General features: G+C 44.2%; 1 protein-coding gene and 1 non-coding gene across 7 annotated transcripts in view; one reads left to right on the top strand and one right to left on the bottom strand.

The window, feature by feature from the left end:
• The window catches only part of MTM1 (myotubularin 1), a 94,782-nt gene extending 73,926 nt beyond the window's left edge, over positions 1-20,856 (bottom strand). For 4 of the 6 annotated variants that reach the window (XM_045883646.3, XM_064574674.1, XM_064574675.1 and 1 more), the window contains exon 1: positions 20,800-20,856. The gene's annotated coding sequence lies outside the window, so the exon portion shown is untranslated. Of the gene's footprint in view, positions 1-10,550; positions 10,571-20,799 lie in introns of those variants that run through there. The other 2 variants (XM_064574673.1, XM_064574678.1) reach the window with 1 other exon arrangement.
• Positions 11,960-12,061, top strand: LOC123851445 (U6 spliceosomal RNA). The gene has a single exon (XR_006792604.1). It is a non-coding gene; the product is annotated as a U6 spliceosomal RNA (small nuclear RNA).
• Positions 20,857-23,881: the final 3,025 nt, after the last annotated feature.

Genomic DNA, 23,881 nt, shown 5'->3' with positions numbered 1-23,881 from the left:
TACGCAGTCTTTGTTCAAGGGTCAACTGTAGTAGGTCTAAAGTCCTGATATTTTAGAGTTGCACCAGAAACTGCTATTATTAAAAGTTGGATCAAGCACAAATCTGAGAAATCCAGGGGTCCAAGTAACATGGGTCAGTTCCATGAGGTTTGCTTTAAAATGTCATAGGTGAACCTTTCTGGTGAATGGTTCCAATTGATCCCTGATGCACAGAAGCTGGAACAGCATGATGATGGAGAGCACAGATGTTAGAGCCAACTCCATTCAAATCCTGACTCTGCAACTCACTATTTGACCTTGGGCGGGTGATTCAACCTTCCCACTATTCTGGCCTTCGGCTGCTACGATCTCTGTGTTTTTGCAGCACAGATGGCAAAATGAATAAATACATGGGACAGGCTCAGAACAGGGTTCTGGTACATACATTAACAAATTATTAGCATTTTTTTTCAATTATGAAAGGATACTTATTGAATGCTGACACTAACAAATTATTCTACAAATTAGTCTTGACCCTATAAATACTAGCTAGAAAGTTAACTAGCACAGGGATAGTGCATGGCCAGCAGTGACCTAGTTATAAAGCTTCTCTTTAAAAAGTACATGAAAATACCCTTTTGGTTACATTTTGCCCAGGACCCCTAAAGATTGAGTTTTCATCCTTTTTATCTAAAAAAACATTGAATTTGGGCTACCCTGGCTTTAAAGTGAAATTGAAACTTAATTCCTGTATCTATTTCTATCTATCCACACACACACACATACACACACACACACACACTGTAGGAATCTAACAAAAGGTAGATATCTCTCATTTTTGATCCTGAAAAAAAAACTTTTGTCATGCTTTCAACCCAATCCTCTCTCTGTGACAGAGAAGATGACCAGAAGAGCCCAGAGGATGTGTGAAAAGGACTGGTGCAAGTTAATGGCAGGTCAGCTCTAGCCTAGGCCTCTGCACTAACACTGGAGTGTCCTTTCCACCCAGGGAAAAATGCTTCCAAGTGTCTCTATTTTGAAGAAACCACGTTGGATGTGACTGGTGCCAATCCCAGCAGAAATGGAGTTTTAGACTAAGAAGTAGTTAGGAAAACTCAACTCATCTAGGCAAACAATCATTGGGGGCCCCAAACTCCTTCAAATAAAGCTACATAAAGGTGGGATTATTTAATAAATCAAATGTGAAAGTCACAAGATGGTCTTAATTGGATCTCTCTTTACATTCAAGACAACGAAACTCAAAGGTCTCATGGTGTCACTCTCTTTGCCCCTCCTACACTGTCCTCCTCAACTCTCTTCCCCATCTCCGTCTATCTCCCACCCTCCACCCTTCTTTCTCTGCCTCTCTCTGTCCATCTCTTCTCCCTAGCACCTGCCACCTTTCAGATAATCCGCTGTTACTGTCTGCCTCCCCCCAGCAGAATACAAGCCTCCAGCAGAAGGGGATTCTGGTCTGTTGTACTTACCGCTGCAGTTACAGCATCTTTGACGGTGCCTGGCACTCAGCAGGTACTCAGTAAGTGCTGGTTAAATGAATAAATGGACTGGGCAATAAAGAGCTGGCCCAAGACCTGAACCGTTGTTCACCCAACATTTCATTTAAGCCAGAAGTTCATGCAAGCTTAAGAAAACGGTAGAACAAATCCTTGGCCAATCCAGATGCTCAAGGCAGGATGGCTCTGGGTAGCAGAGTGGCAGCATTAACTTATGCTGCTTTGAAGCAATTTGCACCACCAAGAACTGGAGCGCTGCTGGCCTCCACTATAGACTTTTCCCCTGAAACAGACCTTCCAAATTCAGGTGGGGAAACCTCTTCCCCCATACCCTGCTTCCAGACTAAGAACCTGTTCCCCTCTCTGTTGCATATGAAAAGCAGAATTCCACAAAACACCTGCAGCAGACATAACTATAAACACTTTCAAAGGTGGGCCATCTTTGCCCTTATTATATAAATCTAAAGGCAGTAGAATTAGAAAACAGTTTTGACCTCCACCCCATAGGGCCTTTGTAAGCAAAATCTAAACTCCAAGGGAAGCTCTAGTTCCCATGGTCACCTGACTGGAGATCAATGGCCCTCCATCAGTGGTCTAGGAACTTTCCATGTACAAACAGTGATAAAAGGTATGCAGGCCTTCTGTTTGGATTTTACTCAGGGTGCTTTCTTACTCTGTGTTGACGTGTAAATGAAGTTTAAAGATAGTTTTTCTCTGGAGGCTCCCTTGAAAGCTGTGGAAAGCTACCCAGTCTGAAAACCCACTTCTAAAGCCTGCCAGTGAGCAAGAAGTTGTGCGTAAGCAGCCTCTGGGCCCAGAATTACAAATCTTTCTGAAGGTGCTCTCTTTACTTGGAAGTCTGTTTTGAAAAAAAAAAAAAAAAAAGCCACATACTTAGGACAGTGCTGCTTAATACCACTAGACCCAATGCTCCCTTTGTTATTAAAGCAAACTCCCGTAAAACCCCCTTTGCTAGCCTGAAATGAAAATCATGGATATTATCAACCTAAACACAATTTCAACAAATAATCAATATAGTGCCTAAATTCTAGTATAAAGGAGAAACAAAGGGACAGTGATTTATAATAAAATAATGCATTTTTCTTTTTAAAAATTTTATTTTACTTTAAGATTTATTTATTTATTTGAGAGAGAGAGAGGGCATTGCACGCAAGAAGGGGGAACGGCAAAGAGAGACAAGCAGACTCAGGGCTCGATCCCAGGACCTTGAGACCATGACCTGAGCCAAAACCAAGAGTCGGAAGCTCAACCAACTGAGCCACCCAGTCGCCCCTAAAAAATTTGTTTAAATAATGTATTTTTCAATATATTACACTAAAAATAAAAGCACCCCCCCATTTCCAATTTGGCCTCTAGGGGGAGTGTCGCCCCCAATGAGAAGTACTCAAGAATTCCCTTATGTACCTGGAGTGCCTGTATACACAGAACTTACTAAATTAACTTATTCTGATTTTTGCATTAAAGTTGCTTTGACTACAGACCACCTAGGAGGCAAGAAAATGAAAAGGATGCCTTGAGAAACCACTCTGCACAAAAGGGAAATGTTCCTATCCCAGCCATTTTGAGACCAGGTACACTATCAAGTTCCATATGTGCTCGACCCACATGAAAACAAACGAGGCTCTGTAAAATTACAAGTTTATTTCATTTTTATACATCTTCCTTCACACAGGGGTTGGCAAACTTTTTCTGTAAAGGGACAGACAGTAAATATTTTAGGCTTTGTGGGCCATCTGGACTCTGTTACAGCTCCTAAACTCTGTGTTGTAGCATTAAAACAGCAAAAGGCAGGGTCGCCTCACTGGCTCAGTCCGTAGGGCATGCGACTCTTGATCTTGGAGGCATGAGTTCAAGCCCCACGTTGGGCGCTGAGCTTACTAAAGAAATAAATAAATAAAACAGTAAAAGGCAATAGGGAAATGAAGGGGTGTGCCTGTATTCCAGTAAAATTTTATTTACAAAGACAGGTTGTCACCCTCTGCCTTAAACGATTAAAATAAATGATTTCCAAATGAACTTTCTTTGCCCAAAGTAACAATCGTGCCCTTCTAAACTAAAATATAAGCTATTAGCCACCCCCCATTCGTAGCTTATACCTTATAAAAATGCACTATGACCAGCTGCAAAACCGTGTGATAGGGTTGAAAAAAGAAAGGGATTCTGTATTCAGACCAGTTTGTGTTTCAAATCCCAACGCTGCGGCTTGATTAATAATAGTTATGCCCCGTTGGACAAACTACAGTTCCTGGTCCGTGAAATGCACATGATACTACCACAGCAGAGGGCAAGTCTCCTCCTCCTACGAGAGATGTCTGATGAACTCTAAGTCATTCCTCCAACTGGTGCTAATACACTTCGCTGGATTTTCCATAAAATACATGATGTCTAACACTGCCTAACCATCCTGCACACACACTTTCTAAGATGATCCACCTGATCTTGGCGAGGCTCTGAATAGCTTTAAAGTAGTTTGTCCTTAAAGCATGCCGACTTCCATGAAAAAAATAGAAAAACAGAACACTTGACTCCTCACCCAGGGACACTTTCCACGGGATCCCTAACATGAGGACCTCACCTCATTACCTTCTATTTTGGCTCAAGGATCTAGAAATATGCTAGAGGTTTCTCAGAGTAAATCTCTGTTTATCCCACAACAGTTATTGTTCAAATAGACACATGCCACACATATGCATCACAGCTCCTCAATTTGTCTCAGCCACATCAAATCTCAGGGCTAAAGGGGTTTCATTTTGATGATTCTTCTTTGGAAATTACAAAATGTTAAAAAGTATTTCATTTAGAAACTCTTTGTATCAGTTTGATATTTACTATTCATTTTATTTTTTAAAGATTTGAGAGAGAGAGAGCAATAGAGCATGAGCAGGGAGAAGGGCAGAGGGGCAGAGGGCAGGAAGAACAAGCAGCCTCCAGCACTGAGCCCGAAATGGTGCTAGATCTCACAACCCTGAGATCATGACCTGAGTCAAAATCAGGAGTCCGACACTTAACCACTTAACCGACTGAGCCACCCAGGCGCCCCTACTATTCATTTTAAGAACACAATACACTTATTTCTACTTCTTTAAATGCTGCAAAGACCTTTGGCTAAAAGCAATACAATTCAGATCCAGTGTAGAATGCTTTTTGAATCATTTTTTCCAGTGGTTAGTGGTGGATTTGAACTGATCCACTCTACTTGGTTTCCCTCATGACAAATGGCACATCTTCAAGACAGCTGATTGGCTTCAGCAGCATGAGCGGTGGCCATGGAACAAGGTAACTTTCAAAATGCTTCCTGAATTGAAATGGTATGCTATATAAACTCTTAGAAAAATCAACTACCATCAGGTTCACTTTTTTTAATGTAAAAAGGCTACCTAGTAATATCACATACACTTAAACAAATCATTGAATCCACCAGTGGATTTTGTAACTGTCAAATACCTGCAGGTAAACAAAGTTTTAAAATAGGAACAAGATCAAGTTCCCCATCCACCTGCCAATTTCAAAACTCATGAACCCAGCTAATGTACTCCATGATAAAACTGCATTTTGTTGAACTATTTTTCCCTATGAGAAACTACTGCAAAAAGTCCACTTTAAATTTGTAAGTGAAAAGTACCTTCTTAAGCAAAAGTTAAGACCGTAATTGTCGAAGGTAAAAGTAAACATATGGAAACAGTCACAACTACAGTAATAATGAAGGTGCCCGTCCAGAGCATCTCCTTACTCTCCAAGGACCTTCTCAGACTGGCGTTCCTGACAAAGATTCCTCCAACTAGAATCAGTGGTGAAGAGGGAGGGATGGAAAGAACTAAAGAGCAGATGTGCAGTTTCCAGAAAAATAGGGAGAGGATGAAAGGCCGGAGATGATAACCTTCCACTCAGACCAATTCCTCCAGGCACTTTTACTGGAGGTGGCGCAGGAGCCTTGTTGGCCCTGGCTCCTTATTTCCCTGCTTCAAGATACAGGAAGCTTTACCTGACTTCCCCATGGGCATGCGTGCGTGCACACGCGCGTGCGCGCACACACACACCTTGCTTCTCCGTACATTGTACAGATTTCTAATATTTCACTTCTCAGGCTGTACTGTACTTATCCATTGACCCTTTGTGCTGTTCGATCTGCGCTTCCTAAGGGCCAGGGCTATTTCACCTTGTGGCTCCAGCACGCAACAGCCTGGGCACTCAGTCTATGAATCAATGAATATAGTATTACCTTCACAAACTTTCATTACTTTGGAGACATTAGTCTTCAGCTATTAAAGGTACCCCACCCTTCCTCCTTAGGGCTGATTTTTGTGTTTATCACTCCTTTGCATATCTGTGTCATTTTTCATAAATATAAATATCCCTAAGTGATGTTGCTTTCGTGTGGTTTTGGCCTTTTATACATAAATGGAATCACGCCATATTCTTCTGCCCGTTGTTTTGCTCACACAGCATGGTTGGGAGAGCCATATACGTAGACGTGCGGAGCTGTGTTCCACACATTTTCACTGCTGCATAGAAGTCTGTTGTTCCACACCACGGCTTCCGAACTGGTTCCAGGTTTTGCTATTACAAACTGTTCTGCTACAAACATAAATGTCTCCCACTTCTGGCACAGTTGTAGGAGAACTGCAATGGTATTTTTGTGTCAGATTTCCCAATACCTTTGTCTGATTTGCTGTAAATATATTTTTTAATTATATGGAGAAGATGGATAATGGATGAAAATATAGGCAAACCAACCACTGGAGATGAAATCTCAGGGTTATCAACACTCTAATTCAAGCAGCAAGGGGGAAAAAGGCAAAATAATGGATGGCAATCTCTGAGTTTCCTGAGGCTACTCTAACAAAGTACCACAAACCAGAGAGCTTACAAGAGAAATTTCTTCTCTCAAGTTCCAGAGGCTATGAGTCTGAAATCAAGATATCGTATCTGCCGGGCTATGCTCCTCTGAAGGCACTCAGGGAGGATCCTTCCTTGCTTCTTCCGAGCTTCTGGTGGTGGCCGGAAGTCCCTGGCATTCCTTGGCCTGTAGCTGCATCACTCCGATCTCTGTCACACAGAGTTGTCCCCATATGTCTGTGTCTTCACATGGTCTTCTTCTCTCTTATAAGGACGTTGGTCATATTGGATTAAGGGCCCACCCGACTCCAGTATGATCTCAACTAGTTATATCTACAATGACCCTATTTCAAAGTAAGGTCCCACTATGAGGTGCTGGGGGCTAGGCCTAGCAACATATCTTTTTGGGGAATGCAATCCAACGCATAAGAGGCAAGAGATTAGCTGCAGAAATTAACAATCTACAGAATGGTCATGTCAACATATGGTTACATTCAGAATAATTTAGTCTGTCAAACCGTCTATAAGGATTCACTAAATACCTATTAAATTAACCAGCACTAAAATATTCATATAGCTTCTGAGAAGAAATAATGAAATGACACCAGGCTAACTATTTCTGAGGCACTTCTTGCTCAGCATATGTAATTATTTCCAAAGAGGTCCAAAATCAGTTAATAAATATATACTGGGCAACTACTCTGGACCACAGTAGGAAGTTCTAAAAAAAAAAACTGAGATCTATCTTCAAGGAGCTAGCAACTGAGTTGGGGAGATGAATAAATATAAGTGAAACAGCAATGAAGATAATGAATAGATAGAAATTAAATAGTAATAAAGCCAAACATACAGGTTAAAAATCAAAATAGAACATCTGCTCGTGGATAATGATCATGGCTTTCATTTACTGACCCCCTACTATGTGCCAGGCATTGTTCTAAGCATAGATGAACTCATTCGATCCCCCCACCCAACAACCTTATAACCCTACTATTACTATCTTCATATCAAAACACACAACCCCAGGGAATAGGAAGGTTAAAGAATGTGTCCGCTAAGAACTGTCAAAGCTAGAATTCAAACCCAGTCAGTCTGACCCTCTTGCCCACTAACAGATATTTGTGGCTCTGGTTCTCTGATAGACGGTCAAATGAGGAATGCTTCATGCTTTCACAGCTGAATACAAAAGGTTTTTTTGGGAATGCCATCTCTACGTGATAAAATTGGATGGTCACAAACAGGAACTCTAGCCTCCATTTAACAGACGAGTAAACAAATAGGGCCTCTTCTCCCCACATCCATGTGTCGGAGGCACTGAACCAGTACCTTCTTTCTTGTTTGCCCACCGCGATATTACTTTGTATCATGGAAGAGTGTTTTCCAAGTATATCAAAAAGATGGAAAAACTTCATTATTAGTGGACAAAAATCAAATACAGACCCCATGAGGTACAACTGTGATGTAAGGGGGCCTTTGTTAAAATGCCTAGCAGAGCATATGGAGCCGGGGTTCTTCAAAGCAGGCCCTTTTGGTCATGTGCACTTATTCCAGTAACACCGCTACTATTCAAAGTAATTTTTAAAAGATTTTATTTATTTATTTGAGAGAGCACACGCGAGAGAGCATGAGTGGGGGGGAGGACAGAGGGAGAGGGAGAAGCAGGCTCCCTGCCGAGCGGGGGCGCCGATGTGGGACTTGACGCAGGACTGGATCCCAGGACCCCGAGATCATGACTTGAGCCAAAGGCAGACGCTTAACCGGCTGAGCCACCCAGGCGCCCCATCACCATTCAAAGTATTCTTCCAGTTCTTCTCTTGAAACTGCCTTTAGAGTTTAGAGCTACATAAGACATCATCTCATGAATTTTATCACATCTCAGTTTTTCAATGAAAAATAATGCTTCCCACTGCATGGGTGCCCAGTCTATTTAACAGAGGAGCCTCATTTCGGCCTGAAGCCAAATGCCCAGTCCTCACCCAAAGATTTGACACCACTGAGGATATTTTTTAAAAGGTGCCTGAAGGCAATTCCAAAGAGTTCCAGAAACGGGCTGGATAGTTTTATAGAGTTTCCTGTCCCTTCTCTACATGGGCCAGAAGGAAAAAGCAGCAGGTGAGGTTTTTGAATGTGGCCAACTGCTGCAAACGCTGGGCATGATACATCTTTATTAGTCCTAATTTACAAGAGCAGGTTGACCTTGAAGGTTAGCAGAAATCAGCAACAGGACTACCTAGCCTGCTGAATAAGCAATTTGCCATAATAGTTAAGAGAAGTGTGCAAAGGGATCTCTAAAGATTGGCTTCATTAGATGCCTTGGAGATTCAGAAAGAGAATGACATGCAGTGACCCAGAGTAGGGCAATCAGTCATAAATACAGTGGTCAATCACCCAAGCCATACAAGAAGGTGAAGGACCGAACACATGAACACACACACACACTTCTAAAGCTTGGCACTATTAGCAGGGAGAAGGTTTTCATAGATGTGAGAAAATAATCTAAGGAAAAAGGCAGAAATAAAAAAGGCAGAAATAAAAAAGGCAAGGAGATGAAGAGGAACCAAACCGGGTGTCAGAAGATGAAGAATTGCCAGTACCATAACAATGACATATACGCATCTGACAGAGAATTTCCTCGGCTTTTGAAGGAGCAATATATGCTGCTCCATAGAAGAATAGAAAAAAAAATTCCCATGCTCCAGATGGAAATTCTGTTAGCAACAGGAGGAAAAGCTGGATAGTGGTGGTTGGTAAGGGATAGTAATGTGGTGATTATGTCAAGTCGACAAGGCTATTCATGATGTATACTATCTTCCTAAAGATTGTATCTGAGACATGGCTTCTACAAACATAATTCAACATCTAATCATGATTTAAAAAAAAAAAAACCCTCAGCAAACTAGGAATAGTCAAGAGCACCTATGAAAAACCTATAGCTAATATCATACTTAATGATGAAAGATGGAATGCTTTCCCACAAAGTGTGGGAACAAGGCAAGGGTGGTTGCTCTTATTGCTTGCATTCCATAGCTCTTAGAGATCCTAGCAAGTTTAATAAGGTAAAAGAAATGAAAGTCGTAACATATTGGAAGTAAAATTGTATTCGCAGACAACATGGTCATGTATGCAAAAAATCCCAAGAATACTGTAGAAGAACTACCAGAACCAGTAAGTAAATTTAGGAAGGTTGCAGATATGCAGGTCAACATAAAAAACCCATGATATTTGTATTGCTAGCAATGAACAAACGAACATGAAAGTGTAAAAAAAATCACCTGCATAATATAAAAAAATGAAATCTTTAGGGATACATTTAACAAAATGTATACAAGAACCATGCATGGAAAACTATAAAACACTGCTGAGAGAAATTAAAGAAGACCTAAGTACATGGAAATACATATCCCGCTCAAGGATCAGAAGACTCAACATTGGTATGATGTCAATATTGATCTAGAGATTCGATGCCATCCCTGTGAAATCCCAATGGGCTTTGTTGCAGAAATTGACAAGACAATTCTGAAATTTATATGGAAAGGCAAAGGACCAAGAATAGCCGAAACAACCTTGAAGGGGAAAAAAAAAAGTTGGAGTACTTTCACTATCCAATTTCCAGACTTACTAAAAATGCCTCAGTAATCAAGACTGTGTGATACTGGCAGGACTAGTTAGCCTGCCCAGCAGGCAGCTTGCCATAATAAAAAACTGTCCAAAGGAATTGCCAAAGACTGGCTTCAGGATGAGACCCATCTTTTGGAGGTCCTAGCAACAGCCAACTGATTTCCAACAAAGGTACCAAGGTAATTCAGTGGGAAAAGGATAGTCTTTTCCACCAATGATGCTGGAGCAATTTGATATCCATATAAAAAATAAGTGAATATTGAACCTTACTTCATACAATATACAAAATCAAGTTGAAATGAAGCATCGAAGTATTAGTTTTAGGGGCACCTGGGTGGCTCAGCCGGTTAAGCATCTGACTCTTGATTTTGGCTCAGGTCATGATCTCAGGGTTGTGAGATGGAGACCCATGTCAGACTCCACACTCAACCTGCAGTCTACTTGGGATTCTCTCCCTCCACCTCCCTCTGCCCCTCCCCCTCCACTGCTTGCACGCGCTCGCTCTCAAATAAATAAATCTTTTTAAAAAAGTATTTGTTTTATATTACTGCATAACAAACTTAGTAGCTGTAAACAACATACATTAATCATCGTGCAGTTTCTGTGGGTCATGGGTCAGGAGCTGGCACAGCTTAGCTGGATCCTCTCCTCAAGGTCTCACAAGGCTGTAAACTCAAGGGAAGGGGATTATACAGGGTATGAACCTGTGGGGGGGGGGGGAAGACATAAGAGATCTAAACATAAATAAGTACTAAAACTACAAAAGTCCTAGAGGGAGACACAAGGGAAAATCTTTATGAACTTAGGTTAGGCTAAGATTTCTTAGAACACAAAAAGCATAAACCTGAAGAGGAAAAAAATGATAAACCTGACATCATCAAAATTAAAAACCTTGCTCTTTTTCAAAGGCACAATTAAGAAAGTGAAAGGGTAAGCTGTAGTCTGTATTTGCCAATCATAGATCTCATAAAGGTGTTATAATCAAAATATATAAAGAACTCTTAAAATTTAATAAGACAGGCAATCCAATAAGAAACAGGCAAAAGATTTGAACAAACACTTCACCAAAGATGTACAAATGGCTAATGAGCCCGTGACGACATACTCATTGCCCATCATTAGTTACTGGGAACGTGCAAATTAAAATCACAGTGAGCTACCATTACCCACCCACTAGAATGGCTACAATTTAACCAGACAGACAATAACAAGAGTTGAGGATATGGGCCCAAGCAGAACTCTCATACTTTACTTTGCAAATTGGCACAAGCGCTTTGGAAAATACTTTGACAGTTTCTTGTAAAGTTAAACATATAGTAAGCATACCGCCCAGCGATGCCCCACCTAAGTATTTACACAAATGAAAACACAAGTCCACACAAAGACTCGTAAGCAAATGTTCATAGCAGCTTTATTCACCATGGCCAAAAACTCAGTCAACTCAAATGTTCATCAACTAGTGAATAAACAAATAACTGTGGAACACTGCTCAACAACAGAAAGTCACCAACTGTGGATCTGTGAGTCAACATGGATGAATTTGAAAAGCATTATGCTAAGTGAAAGAAGCCAACCACAAAACACTATATAAACCTACCCTCAACACATCCCAAAGACCTGCTGGTATTCAGACCACAGTCCGTAACCATAATGCAGTGAAGTTAGAAATCAGTTCTAAAAATACCTAGAAAATGTATTTGTAAATTTAAAAATATACTTCTAAACCCATAGGTGAATGAAATAATCACAATAGAAATGAGGCTATCCTAGAACTAAATAATAATAATTCTAATGTTTTGAAACATCCAAACCACAAAATAAATCCAAAGAGAGGAGAAAATGAAGAGTGATTTCCAGGATATATTTTAAGTGGAAAAAAAAAAAGAGACCGAATAGTGTATGTAATATGCTTTTTTGGTGTAAGGGGGGAAATGCAAATGTGTGTGTGTGTGTGCGTGTGTGCGCGCACTCACGACAGAAGAAACAGAAGAGTGCTCGCTTCGGCAGCACATATACTAAAATTGGAACGATACAGAGATTAGCACGGCCCCTGCTCAAGGATGACACAAATTTGTGAAGCGTTATATATTAAAAAAAAAAAAGAAGAAACAGAAGGATAAACTAAAACCTAATAATGTTGATTACCTGGGACGGGGTGGGGGAAACAGAATGCCTGGCAAGAGGCAGGGATGGAAGTAAGGCTTCTTGGTAAAACACCCTGATGTAAATTTGACTTTAAAATTATATAAAGGGGCTCCTGGGTGGCTCAGTTGATTAAGCATCTGCCTTTGCCTTTGGCTCAGGTCGTGATCCCGGGGTCCTGGGATGGAGCCCTGAATTGGGCTCCCTGCTCAGCAGGGAGTCTGCTTCTCCCTCTCCCTCTGCCCCTGCTCCCCCTGCTTGTGCTCGCTCTGTCAAATAAATAAATAAAATCTTCAAAAAAAATAAAAATAAAATTATGTAAAATTTTTACTCATTAAAAATCAAAAAGAGGGCGCCTGGGTGGCTCAGTTGGTTAAGCGACTGCCTTCAGCTCAGGTCATGATCCCAGGGTCCTGGGATCGAGTCCCACATCGGGCTCCCGGTTCAGCGGGAAGCCTGCTTCTCCCTCTCCCACTCCCCCTGCTTGTGTTCCCGCTCTCTCTGTCTCTGTCAAATAAATAAATAAAAAAAAATCTTAAAATAAATAAATAAATAAATAAATAAAAATCAAAAAGAAACTGGAGAATATAATTATGTTCATTCATTTCCACATACTGACAAACCTCTGGTAAGACTAAGAAAAAAAAAAAGGGCACAAACGATATTAAGATTTAAGAATGAAAAGACAGGGGCGCCTGGGTGGCTCAGTCAGTTAAGCGGCTGCCTTCGGCTCAGGTCATGATCCCAGGGTCCTGGGATCGAGCCCCGCATTGGACTCCCTGCTCGGTGGAGAGCCTGCTTCTCCCTCCCCCTCTGTCTGTCGCTCTGCCTACTTAGGCTCGCTCTCTCTCTCTGTTAAATAAATAAATAAAAATCTTAGGGAAAAAAAAAAGAATGAAAAGACAGGGGCGCCTGGGTGGCACAGTCGGTTAAGCATCCGACTCTTGGTTTCGGCTTGGGTCCCGACCTTGGGGTCATGGGATTGAGCCCTGCATCTGGCTCAGCACCAAGTCGGCCTGGGAATCTCTCTCCCTCTGCCCCTCCCGCTCCTTCTCTCTCTCTCTCAAATAAATAAATCTTAAAAAAATTTAAAAAATGAAAAGACAGACATAACCACAGATAATGGCAGATATTAACTGGTAGTTTAACATCTTCCCACACCAAATACACCAGGCCCAGGTGGCTCTGGGGGCAAGTCCTACCAAACATTCAAGAATTCAGGTAATTCCAATCTTACAGGAACTTCCAGATACCAGAAAAAGGGAATGCTCTCACTCACTTTACAAGGCTAGCAAACTGACACTAGGCAAAGATAGTAGAGGAAAGCCAAATCTCACTCTCAAATACAGATGTAAAAATCCTGAAGAAAATACTACCAATCAAGTCCAGCAGTAAGAAACATGCTGGTTTCACCCCAGCAGGCAAACCGGGTTAATGCTACAATGTTGTATTAGAAAATCCCTTAAAATACCCCATCAGCTTAACAGGTGCCAAGGGGGAAAAAACAGAGCTCCGTAAAGGCAGAAAAGGAGTTTGATATCATTCAACATCCACTTAGGCCAAAACAAACATGCACTAGAACTGTGCCTACACAAAACCTAAAGTAAACCTAATACTTCGTGGTGTAATACGGAAAACATGGTGCTTTCTCAAGTATAACTCCTGGGCCCCACCCCGCACCCCCTGAATCAGAAACTCCAGGCTTGACGCCAGGGAACTTGTCTTTTGGGAAACGCCCTCAGGTGATCCCGAGGCAGCCGGCTACCCAAAGTCAAAGCGCCAGTGACAGAGCCTGGGAGCTCGCAGCAACTGAAGCCGGCTCTCCCGCCCGGCAGACCCACTGAGTCGGAATCTGTTTGGACCTGAAGTGCGGGTTGTTCTGGGCTTACCCAGGTTGGAGACACGCTCCTATAGCAGCTGTTCTCGAGCTGAGCGGCAGGCGGAGCACTGCACAAAATGCACACCTTTGATCTCCCCCAAGATTAAGTACATCTGAACGTCAGTGGGTGGGGCCGGGGCAGCAGGTCTTTAAAGCTCCCAGGTGATTCTAATGAGAGCCACCGTGGCAAACCACTGATCTGCAGTATTCCAGCACATGGAAACTTCTATTTAGGGACTCCGCACCCTCTTGGGTGAGCCAGAGAGGAAGGGCGCAATCCTCGAGTTCTTTGCAGATACTGGTACCCAAGAAAAAAGCCTGCATTTCACATATATACCACTGGCGAATTCTTCAAACTGCTTACCAAACTGGAGCAGAGGGAAGAATGGTCTTCAGTAAAGTGGGGATGTTGTGAGGATTCAAATGGGATGTGCATAATCCCAACGGGCAAAGGGTTTGCCACAGGTTACACGGATCGTTAATGCAAGTTATTACTGAGGCGACCCCGGCTCTAACTGCTCTTCAGGCACTGACAGCAAATCTGATGACATCATCAGCAAATCAAGGCCAGGATGTATCTCTCAAAGCTGCGCTGTCCAACATGGGGGCCACTAGTCCACGTAGCCCCTGCACACTTGAAAAACGGCTAGTCCCACTTGAGGGGTGCTGTAAATGTAAAGTATGTGCCAGATGTTCACAACTTCATACAAAAAAAGGGGAGGGGAGACCACTCACTAATCATTACACTGATTGCATGTTGAAATGATAATATTTTGGATCTACTAGGTTAAATATATTATAAAAATTGACTTCATCTGTTTCTCTTTCAATGCGGCTACTAGGAACATGGGTTACACATGTGGCTCGAATTATCTTTCTAATGGACCACAGGGTCTCAAAGGATCATGGGGAAGCCAGGATGTGAACTATTACTTAAACCAGCCTTTTCAAACTTTAATGTACATACAGATCACCTAGGGGTGTCATTAAAATGCAGATTCTTGGCTGGGTAGATCTGAGGGGCCTCAAATTCTGCATTTCTCCTAAGCTCCCAGGAGCCGAGGAAGGGCAGGAGCATCTGGACAATTAGCAACAAGGAAAAACTGTTTTGTGGCACAGAGGTGATGGGGAGCTCTGGAGAAATGATCATGTCATGTCAGAGCTGATAACAGTAAAGAAAGGAAATGGCCAGCAGGGTTGCACTCAGCCTCAACTTTAAAAACTCAGCTGTTCGGCCTCACAGCAAGAACTACAAAGAGGTGAGGGCCAGCTCCAATTGCCCTCCACCTGGGGACTCCCTTTCTCTCTCAGATGTGGAAGTATCAGTGTGGGCAAGGAACACGTCAGGACCAGAAAGCTCAAAACGGAATGTCCACTGAGCTTTCGCATATCCTGCCCGCCACATAACTAGTGTCAAGGGCAGTGGTCTCCTTGGGTCTCCCTGAAACCAAGTGCGGATCTTCCTTGTCACTGTGACCCACCCAGTACTACTGACAAGCATGGCTGGGGGTCACTGTCCCGCAGGTGCATTTCTTCTTTTAGCAAAACAGCTCAGGTCAATTCCAGGACTGCTGGAACGAACCCTGACAGCACAGTCCCTGTTCTCCTGAGTCCCCACCTAAGTCACCTCGGGGCCGAAAAGGAACTTAAGGCTCAGACGAGGGCATTTCAAGCACCACCATCTGATACCACGAATCCCCTTTATGGCCACCTCGGCCTCAAGGGCTCCCTGAAGGGGAAAGCATGGTGCCGTGACGTAGCAGCCCGTTCCGTTTTAAGAGGCTCTGGGAAACAATGCTTCCTTCTCACGGAAAGCCCAAGGACATGATATCAATATAGAACAATTATCACAAGTTAATGAAAGGACGTCACTGTGTTGTCAAGGTCTGTAGGCAAGGGAATGAGAATAGAATGAGTTACAAACAAGTTACTTTTATTTTTACTTCCAATTATTACCCTTCAACTTCCCTTACCCCTTCCCACCCCCAAACATACCAACAAGCAAAACAAAAATGAACCTATTCTACAACTGCTCATGACAATAGTCCAAAAATCCAGAGGCTGGGAATGCAACGTGTAAGACCTCTCCCATCACTGGACTCAAAGAACTTTCTTATTCATCTGCTAACTGACCACAACAAGGAAGGCTGAGCATGAGCTCCATTTCATCTTGCAGTCAGGGGATATGGTCTCTCTACATACAACCGAATTTGCTGAAATGGACACATCCAAACAACTCTGAACTATCCCTTCCTTGTCCAGCTCAAGTCAAAGAGCATGTACTAAATGTCTACTGTGTGTGGAGGGCCATGTTAGGTTTCACCTGCCCAGGAAAAAACGTCTCCAACCTCAGCCCCTTTCTGCACAAGCTTGGAAGATGAAACAAGTAATGCTGAAATATGCAGGTATTACATATCAAGACAAAGAGGGGAGACGAGTACTCGACATTTCAAAGAGCTACTTACGGAGTCATTTCAAGATACTGAGAAACAAGTTCAAATAATGAGAAAACAGCACTCTGTTTTGGTTCTGTTGGAACAAGAAAGGCAGCATAGACCTGGAGAGCAATGAAGGCCCTGTATTTCTTCCCATCCTAAGCCCCTGAGTAGAGCATCCAGTCTAGTATGGATGGAGGAGCTTGGCAGGGCCTCAAGCTGCACTGAGGAGCTAATGTAAGGTGTTGATTTGAAAAAGGAAAGATTTTCATTCTGAAACACTGCAGAAAAAGGCAGGCAATATTCCCTGGTGCAAGAGATTGCCTTGCTATTGCCCTGTCATTGTTGGTTATGCAGTACTACCATTTTAGGAATCAATAGAATGGAAGCTCGTAAGTACCAATGGCTTCAGGTCCATTTGAGAGAGGCAATCAAACACGTGCGTATTTCAATGCTGACAGAAGAGGGAGAGCAAGGCAGAGAGGCTGCACCTATAGCTATGGGGGAGGGGGGCCAAGGGCAGGAAGGACCCTGCTCTCTTACACCAGTTCTCCAAATAGCCACGGCCTATATAATACATGAATGCAATAATAACGCTGCACAGCCTACAAAGGGGTACTGATGTACATTTGATTCTTTGGAAAGCTCTGGGAGCTTGGCGGGGCTCACTGCTCTGTCTTACAAATGGAGGAGGCAGCAGCAGTGAGGTAAAATGACTTATCCAATGTCACAGAGTTAAGAAGGGGCAGAAATGGGACTTGAACCTGGCTTCCAGAATCCAAACTCAGGAAGCTTTCGGCCACCTCACACAGACAAAGAGCTCCTTTACCATTTCTTGTTCCTCAGAAACAGAAAGAAAGCGCTAGTGCATGATGCCAATGTTCTAAACAGGTGCCCACTGCATTCTTAAACAGAAAAGGATGAGACTGTCTAGGTGCTCAGGTGGAAAAACACATTGTAAACATTTAACGTGAAGAACTGTCCTCCAACTACAGGATGGCAACTGGATCTCACCTGACTGACTCCAACTGGGTCTCCTGGTACCCTCCTGCTTTCAAAGCAGAGGAACTGGAAGAAGGCCTTTCTTGCTCTAGTCATGTTTGTAGAAACAAACAAAATATGGTCTCAAGTAATTTCTGAGTCCAAATAGTAAAAGGGAAAATCACGCTTACTGGACGTCCAAAAGTGTATTAGGACATGTCTAGAATCATTCTTTTTCTTTGAAAGCAAACAAGGGGGGGGCCCTGGGTGAAGTGTCAGACTCTTGATTTCTGCTCAGGTCATGATCTCAGGGTCCTGGGATTGAGCCTCCTGTCAGGTTCCATGCTCAGCAGGGAGTCTGCCTGGGATTCTCTCTCCCTCTCCCTCTCCCTTTGCCCCTCCCCCTATTTGCATGCTCTCTCTCTCTCTCTCAAATCAATCTTTAAAAGCAAACAAGGGAGTTCCATGTAGTCCTAGTCAGTAACAGTTAACTTTTCTTGAGTGTGTGCTATGTGCAAGACACTATTCTAAGCACTGGACATAGATTAGCATTCAGTCTGGCCAACAACCCTTTGAGGCAGGTACTATGCGTATTATTATTTTCATTTTACAGGTAAGGACACTGAGGCACAGGGGTAAGTAACTCACCCAAAGTCACGCAGGTAATATTAGAGCCAGGATTCAAATCCAGGGTCAACACCTTACAGGCAAATGGCAGCCCCTGTCCCTCCCCCATCTGCCAAAAAAGAATAATGAACCGAGAAACTAGAAAATAAAGAAAGCAGAACTTCAAAGAGGTCAGATGCAGGGAAGGGAAATTACTAAATAATGAAAGCAACCTCTTATTCTTCTATAAAATGAAAAAAACTTTAGAAATAAGAAACTCTGGCCTTTGAAATCCTTTGGCCACCAGTTCAAAATGTTGCCTACTAAGCCTTGAAGAGGCTCTGCTTTTCTCTTGATTTTGGAGCCCTCAATGAGAGCAAGAACCACATGTTCTTTCAGTGGTTTTTAAAGTAACTACATTTTGTTAATCCTCCTTTCATTTTGGAACAAAGAATATTTGAGTATTTGTTTATACGTTTAGTCATTTTTTAGAACCTGTAAAAATGAAAAAATTTGCTTTGAAGCCATTGAACATACAGAATATGAGAGAAGAGGTACTAAACAGATGAACTTGTATAGTAAGCCACCATGCATGCCATTTTACTACCGCTTTAGTTTTTAAGAAGTTGAATGCTTCTTTACGCTACAGCTAACATCAAAATGAACTCGTTTCTTTACAAACCACACAACCCAAAGACTGACAATGGTTTCAGATGGTAGGTTCTCAGTACAAACCAGAGTGCAGGAAAAGAAATCGCTGCCTAAGGTAGCCTGAGGCAGGCAGACACTGACATGAAATCAACAAGGAATACTGAGCTCAGCAGAGCCTTCTGTAGCTAGAGCAAGGGAACTACTGAGACAGGGAGCGACTGGAAGACCACCTCCCTAGGTGTTTGAAAGCACTTACTGTTTGCATGTAAGAGAAAAAAATGCAAGTAAAAATGAGGCTAGGATGAATTTATGATCCAAGAGGTAATCGCCAGAGAAATGAGGACTCCATAGAATCTCTTTGATTTAGACAGATTTACTTTTGGATTTCATTATTTGCTTTAATGGAGCAGCAGCTGACACTCTTAAAACTAACAATTCAATGTAATTCCCAAGTCACTCTCAAACATGCCAGCCTGTTTTACTGACATCATAGAGTTTCAGAGCTCTATTTTTCCGCATAGTGCTCATCTCCACTAGAAAATATATCATTGCTTTTTTTTTTTTTTATTCTCTGCTTCCCCACACATAAGTTCTCTAAGGCAGGGACTTAGTGGTGCTGTCTGCTGTCTTCTCGGTGTTTGGCACGCTGAAGGCACACTATGGGCATTCTGGGCATAATGGGTAAATGAAGCCGCTGACAACCTGATAAATATAAGTTAGAACTTTAAGGTAAGGAGACCCAACTGTTTAAAAGCATTTAATAACTAGAATCTAAACGCCCCAATGAATCTTCTCTACTTTCACTGGTTTGAATCTACTCCATGGTGTGGAATCTCTCAAGGATAGATATGGTTTTGTGAAACTGCCAAAAGCCATTGAGTCAAATCTGGTGAGCAATAAGTGATCGTGCCCAAAATATATGTTGGATGAAAGCAAAATGTGTTTATAAATTAACACGCCTAATTGCCTTATTTGGCTGGTAAACTGGTTTTGAAGGAAATTCAAAATGGTTTGAACTAAAGCAAAATCACTGGCTCGATCTCAAGGCTCTAAGGTGGATACTTTACAAGGAACAAAACTAAGCTGCGATAAAAAAAAAAAAAAAGTACCCGGGTTAGGCAGAGGCCAAGATACTCCCCCAGAGACCTGACTTGTGATGTTAGCTTTGCCATCAGGTTGCCCCAAATCTTGGGTCATATTATTACAATATTATACAGCGTTACACTCTCTGGGCCTCAGTTTCCCCATCCTGGAAACGAACAACTAAGAACTTCAAGGTCCCAGTCAATTCTAATATGCCACGATTTCATTCTTGTGAAGGTCTATTATGTCTACTTAAAAACCAGTCACAATTCACTACACCTCATACTTAGTATGCGTCTATAAAGCCCATAATATAATCTTTGCGGCAGATTCATTTCATATTTGCTTAGGCAAAAACTAAAATTAGTTTTCACTTCCTGAGCGCAGCAAGACAGTTAAGGGAGGCAACCCGGCAAAGGGCGCTTGCTCGTGCCTGTGCATACTTCCGACTGCGTATCAGGGAACTAACCGTTCCCTCTCAGATCTTCTCTCAACTGTTGCAAGAGCAGAAAACCTCCCGTGCGTGACACCGAAACTCTGTTAGAGAGACCCCATGGGGCTTCCTGGCCAGCGCCGGGCTGCGGCCGCTCCGCAGGACCCACTGGGGATGCGGCGGGCACCCACCCCAGGCGGAGGGCCAAGGCGAGGACCAGCCGCCGCGCGTCGCCTGGGAGGCAGGACGGCCGCCCAGCCGGCTCGCCGCTCCAGGACGGGGAAGCAAAGTCCGGGGAGCGGCCGCGACGCCCCCAGAGTTCCCCCCTCGGCCCCGATCCCCGTCCCGACCTTCGCCCGTCGCCGGCCTGGGACCTTGGGCGGGGAGAACAGGAGGAAGCCAGAGGCACCTGCCTGCGGCTGTCCGGCCTCACTCAGCCCTGGCCGGCAGGGACAGCGAGGCGCTCGGGCGAACCGCCCCCCCCCCCCACACCCGCGGGTGCAGCGAGGACCCGCCGGACCCGTCGGCCCGGGGAGTCCCAACTTCCTCCTGCCGGCTCTCCCACCACAGGTCCCCGCAGCGCCCGGCTCAGAGCCAGGCCAGCCGCGAGCGCGCACCCACCTCGGGCTCCGGGCACCACCGCCGTTGCCAGGCTGCTCGGCTCCCGGGCCCCGCTCCGCCCCCTCCAGGGCCCGCCCCCTGCGGCCTCCCCGCCTCTGGCCACCGCCCGCCGCCCTCCTCCCCGTGCCGGTTGGTGCGGGTGCATCACGTGACATGGGTGAGGCGGGCGGAAGGCGCCGTGAAAGCCTCGGCAGCCGCCCCGAGGGGCGGGGCTCTTCACCCGGGAGGCTGCTGGGAAGCCCTCTTTGAAAGGTCCGGCACGTGGAGGCATCTGGAAGTTGTAGTTCTAAATACGATGCCAGTGGGCAGGGCCCAGATGCTAGGAGCCGCCCCTGTGAGGGAAGTTGGAGTAGAAGCCGGACGGAGGCTGCTGGGAAGCGTAGTCCCAGGACTCCTCTGTGTCCCATTGTTTTTTCCAATAAAGGGGAAATACAGAGGGGAAACTTCTCTAGATAAAACTTTAGCGGATGTCACTAAATGGAGCTGTTATTGGGCACATAGGGTGGGCTGCGGGAAGTTGAGATACTATAAGGGAAAAAAAAAAGAAATTTCACTGACTGTGGCACAGAATCTACAGTTCACAAACCGAATGAACAGCTGAGGTGTACTTCGTGCTGTGCCAGCATCTTTCCAAGAACTCTCTTGAGACTTAGTGAAAGGAAACATTTCAGGACGAAGTTCCTTCTGCTTTTCTGAGGTTTGGGGCAGGCGACCATTAGCACAGTAAAAAGAAAGGAAAAGGAAAAAGAAAACGGAAGACATCTTCAAGAAGAGAATTCCATGTGTAATCAAATAAAACAAGCTTAATGTGACACATAGAAGAATAGGTGTAATATTCCTTGTGCTGCATAATAATTATATATATAATATATAATATATATAAGCAGTTCAAGTAAATGAAGGTAAATAGGAGGACTTCAACATCTTTTTTTTTGTTAGTACTCCAGCATCTAAAAAAATTGTTTTACCTGATACCAGTGTGTGTATTCATATGTATTTATATACAATCGTATATCACTATATGTATACACACTATACACACAAATGCACACACACACACACACACACTAAACCTACTGCAGAGTCCAGACTTCTTAAATGAGTAACAAGCCCTTCAGACTCCAACCCACCTACTCTCCCAATGTGCCTCTTCTCTCTCCTCGCCCCAAATTCTGGTCTAATCACAGAGAACTTCTTTCTCTTCTCTGGATGCACCATGTTCTTTCCTCCTTCCAGCCCTTTGCACTTGCTGTTTCTTTCTCCTGGATTGGCCAAACTCCTGGAAGGGCGGCAGAATAGCACTTATTCCTGGGCCAGGAAGAATTAGCCCTCGCAGGGCCCTTCTCATCGCCCTGATGTCATCATTTGCTTACATGTCAGCCTGCCAATTCCCCTCCCCAGACTGTGAACTCCTTTGAATCACATTCACTTTTGTACTGGATTGCAAAGAGTGCTCAGTAAATGCTTCTTGATTGCATGCATTGCATGCTGAGCAGTTCCCTTGGGGGCTACTGAATAATCTGTGAGTCTTGGAGCAGAGGGAGAGGGGAAAATGTGGACTGAGAGAGGGCAGCAGCTGGGGGTGGGGGAGACCTTGCATGCTCAGGCACTGTATTCAAGGATGAGGCTGAAGCCCTCTGCTCAACCAGGGGATGGGAGCTGCAGAGCAGACACACTTCTCATCCTAAGGAGGTTAGCCCAGCTCCAGCTCTGAAGGACACAGCTCAGGCAGAAAGGCCCAGTAAAGAAGACCAGTCTCTGGCCTGTGGAAGGCAGACAGTGGCCCCAGCCTCACAGTGTAGGTGCGAGGATCAAGTAAAAGAAGAGGTGAAAGCACTTTGAAAACTGTAAACATTGAGCACTACAGGGGAATGGCCACCTGGCCATGGGTGGCCACCTGGCCAATCTTTTTTTAAAAGATTTTATTTATTTATTTATTTATTTATTTATTTATTTATTTAGAGAGCACATGTGCAAGCAGAGGGAGGGTCAGAGGGAGAGAGAGAATCTCAAGCAGGCTCCCCGCAGAGCACAGAGCCCGAAGTGGGGCTTGATCTCATGACCCTGAGACCATGACCTGAGCTGAAATCAAGAGTTGGATGCTTAACCAACTGAGCCACCCAGGCTCTTAACCCCTCCCCCGTTTGAAAAAATATTTATTTATTTGAGAGAGAAAGAGAGAGAGAGACACAAGCAGGAGGGGCAGAGGGAGAGGGAAAGAGAAACTCAAGCAGACTCTGCACCAAGTGCACAGCCTGACATGAGGACTGATCCTAGGACCGTGAGATCATCAAGACCTGAGCTAAAATCAGGAGTCGGCCACTTAACCAACTGCACCACTCAGGCCCCTCAGATCTTTGTATTCTCAACCGAGTCCTGCGCTCTCTCAGGCCAGAGCTGCATCTCATAGTTCGAAGTATGTGTGTGAGTATCTGTGTGTGTGTGTTGGGGGTTCTTCAGGCTTCCCTGCATTTTACACACACACACAGAGTCAGGCACACACATACACGGGCACACACACACACACACACCAAATGCAGAGGAACCTGTGGGGAGATGGCTGGCTCTGGGACAATAGGGAAGGGACAGCAATAGATGTGATATAATGCTGCTTCTTCGATAATCTTTCTGGGCAGGACATCCTTCACCCATCCTCCCCCCCAGGGTCCTCCAGCTTTGGCTAATGCACAAGCTGGAGGTGCCTCCTGTCCCCTGGGGATTCATCCTGTTCTCCCAAGTTTGGCCAAGGGGAGCAGGCAGGACCAGGAGGGGTCTATATCCGTGGCCCGGCTAGGTGTACCCTCACCCCCACTCCCAGCCTCCTGGGTGAGAAGCAGGCCTGAGGAAGGCAAAGTTCTGTTTCCTGATTCTCTCCCTTAGCATCCTCACACATGGGCCCAATGCTGGTGCTCTACCCTCCCAGTTCTCACTCCCACTGCTGGCTGGGGACTGCGACCACCTTGTTCTACCAGGTTCATTACACTGAACCCAGGGTGGAGGAGGGGAAGGGGCATCTTTATAAGGAGGAGGCTGTTGGCCTTGGGAAAGTTACTTCTAATCATTAGCTGCTGCCTCTGCTAAA

This window comes from Mirounga angustirostris, unplaced genomic scaffold (assembly GCF_029215605.1).
Source record: "Mirounga angustirostris isolate CCGP_5_RB_7025 unplaced genomic scaffold, mMirAng1.0.hap1 SCAF_11, whole genome shotgun sequence".
NCBI classification, from domain to species: Eukaryota; Metazoa; Chordata; class Mammalia; order Carnivora; family Phocidae; genus Mirounga; species Mirounga angustirostris.
This window is presented reverse-complemented; position numbering and strand designations above follow the sequence as displayed.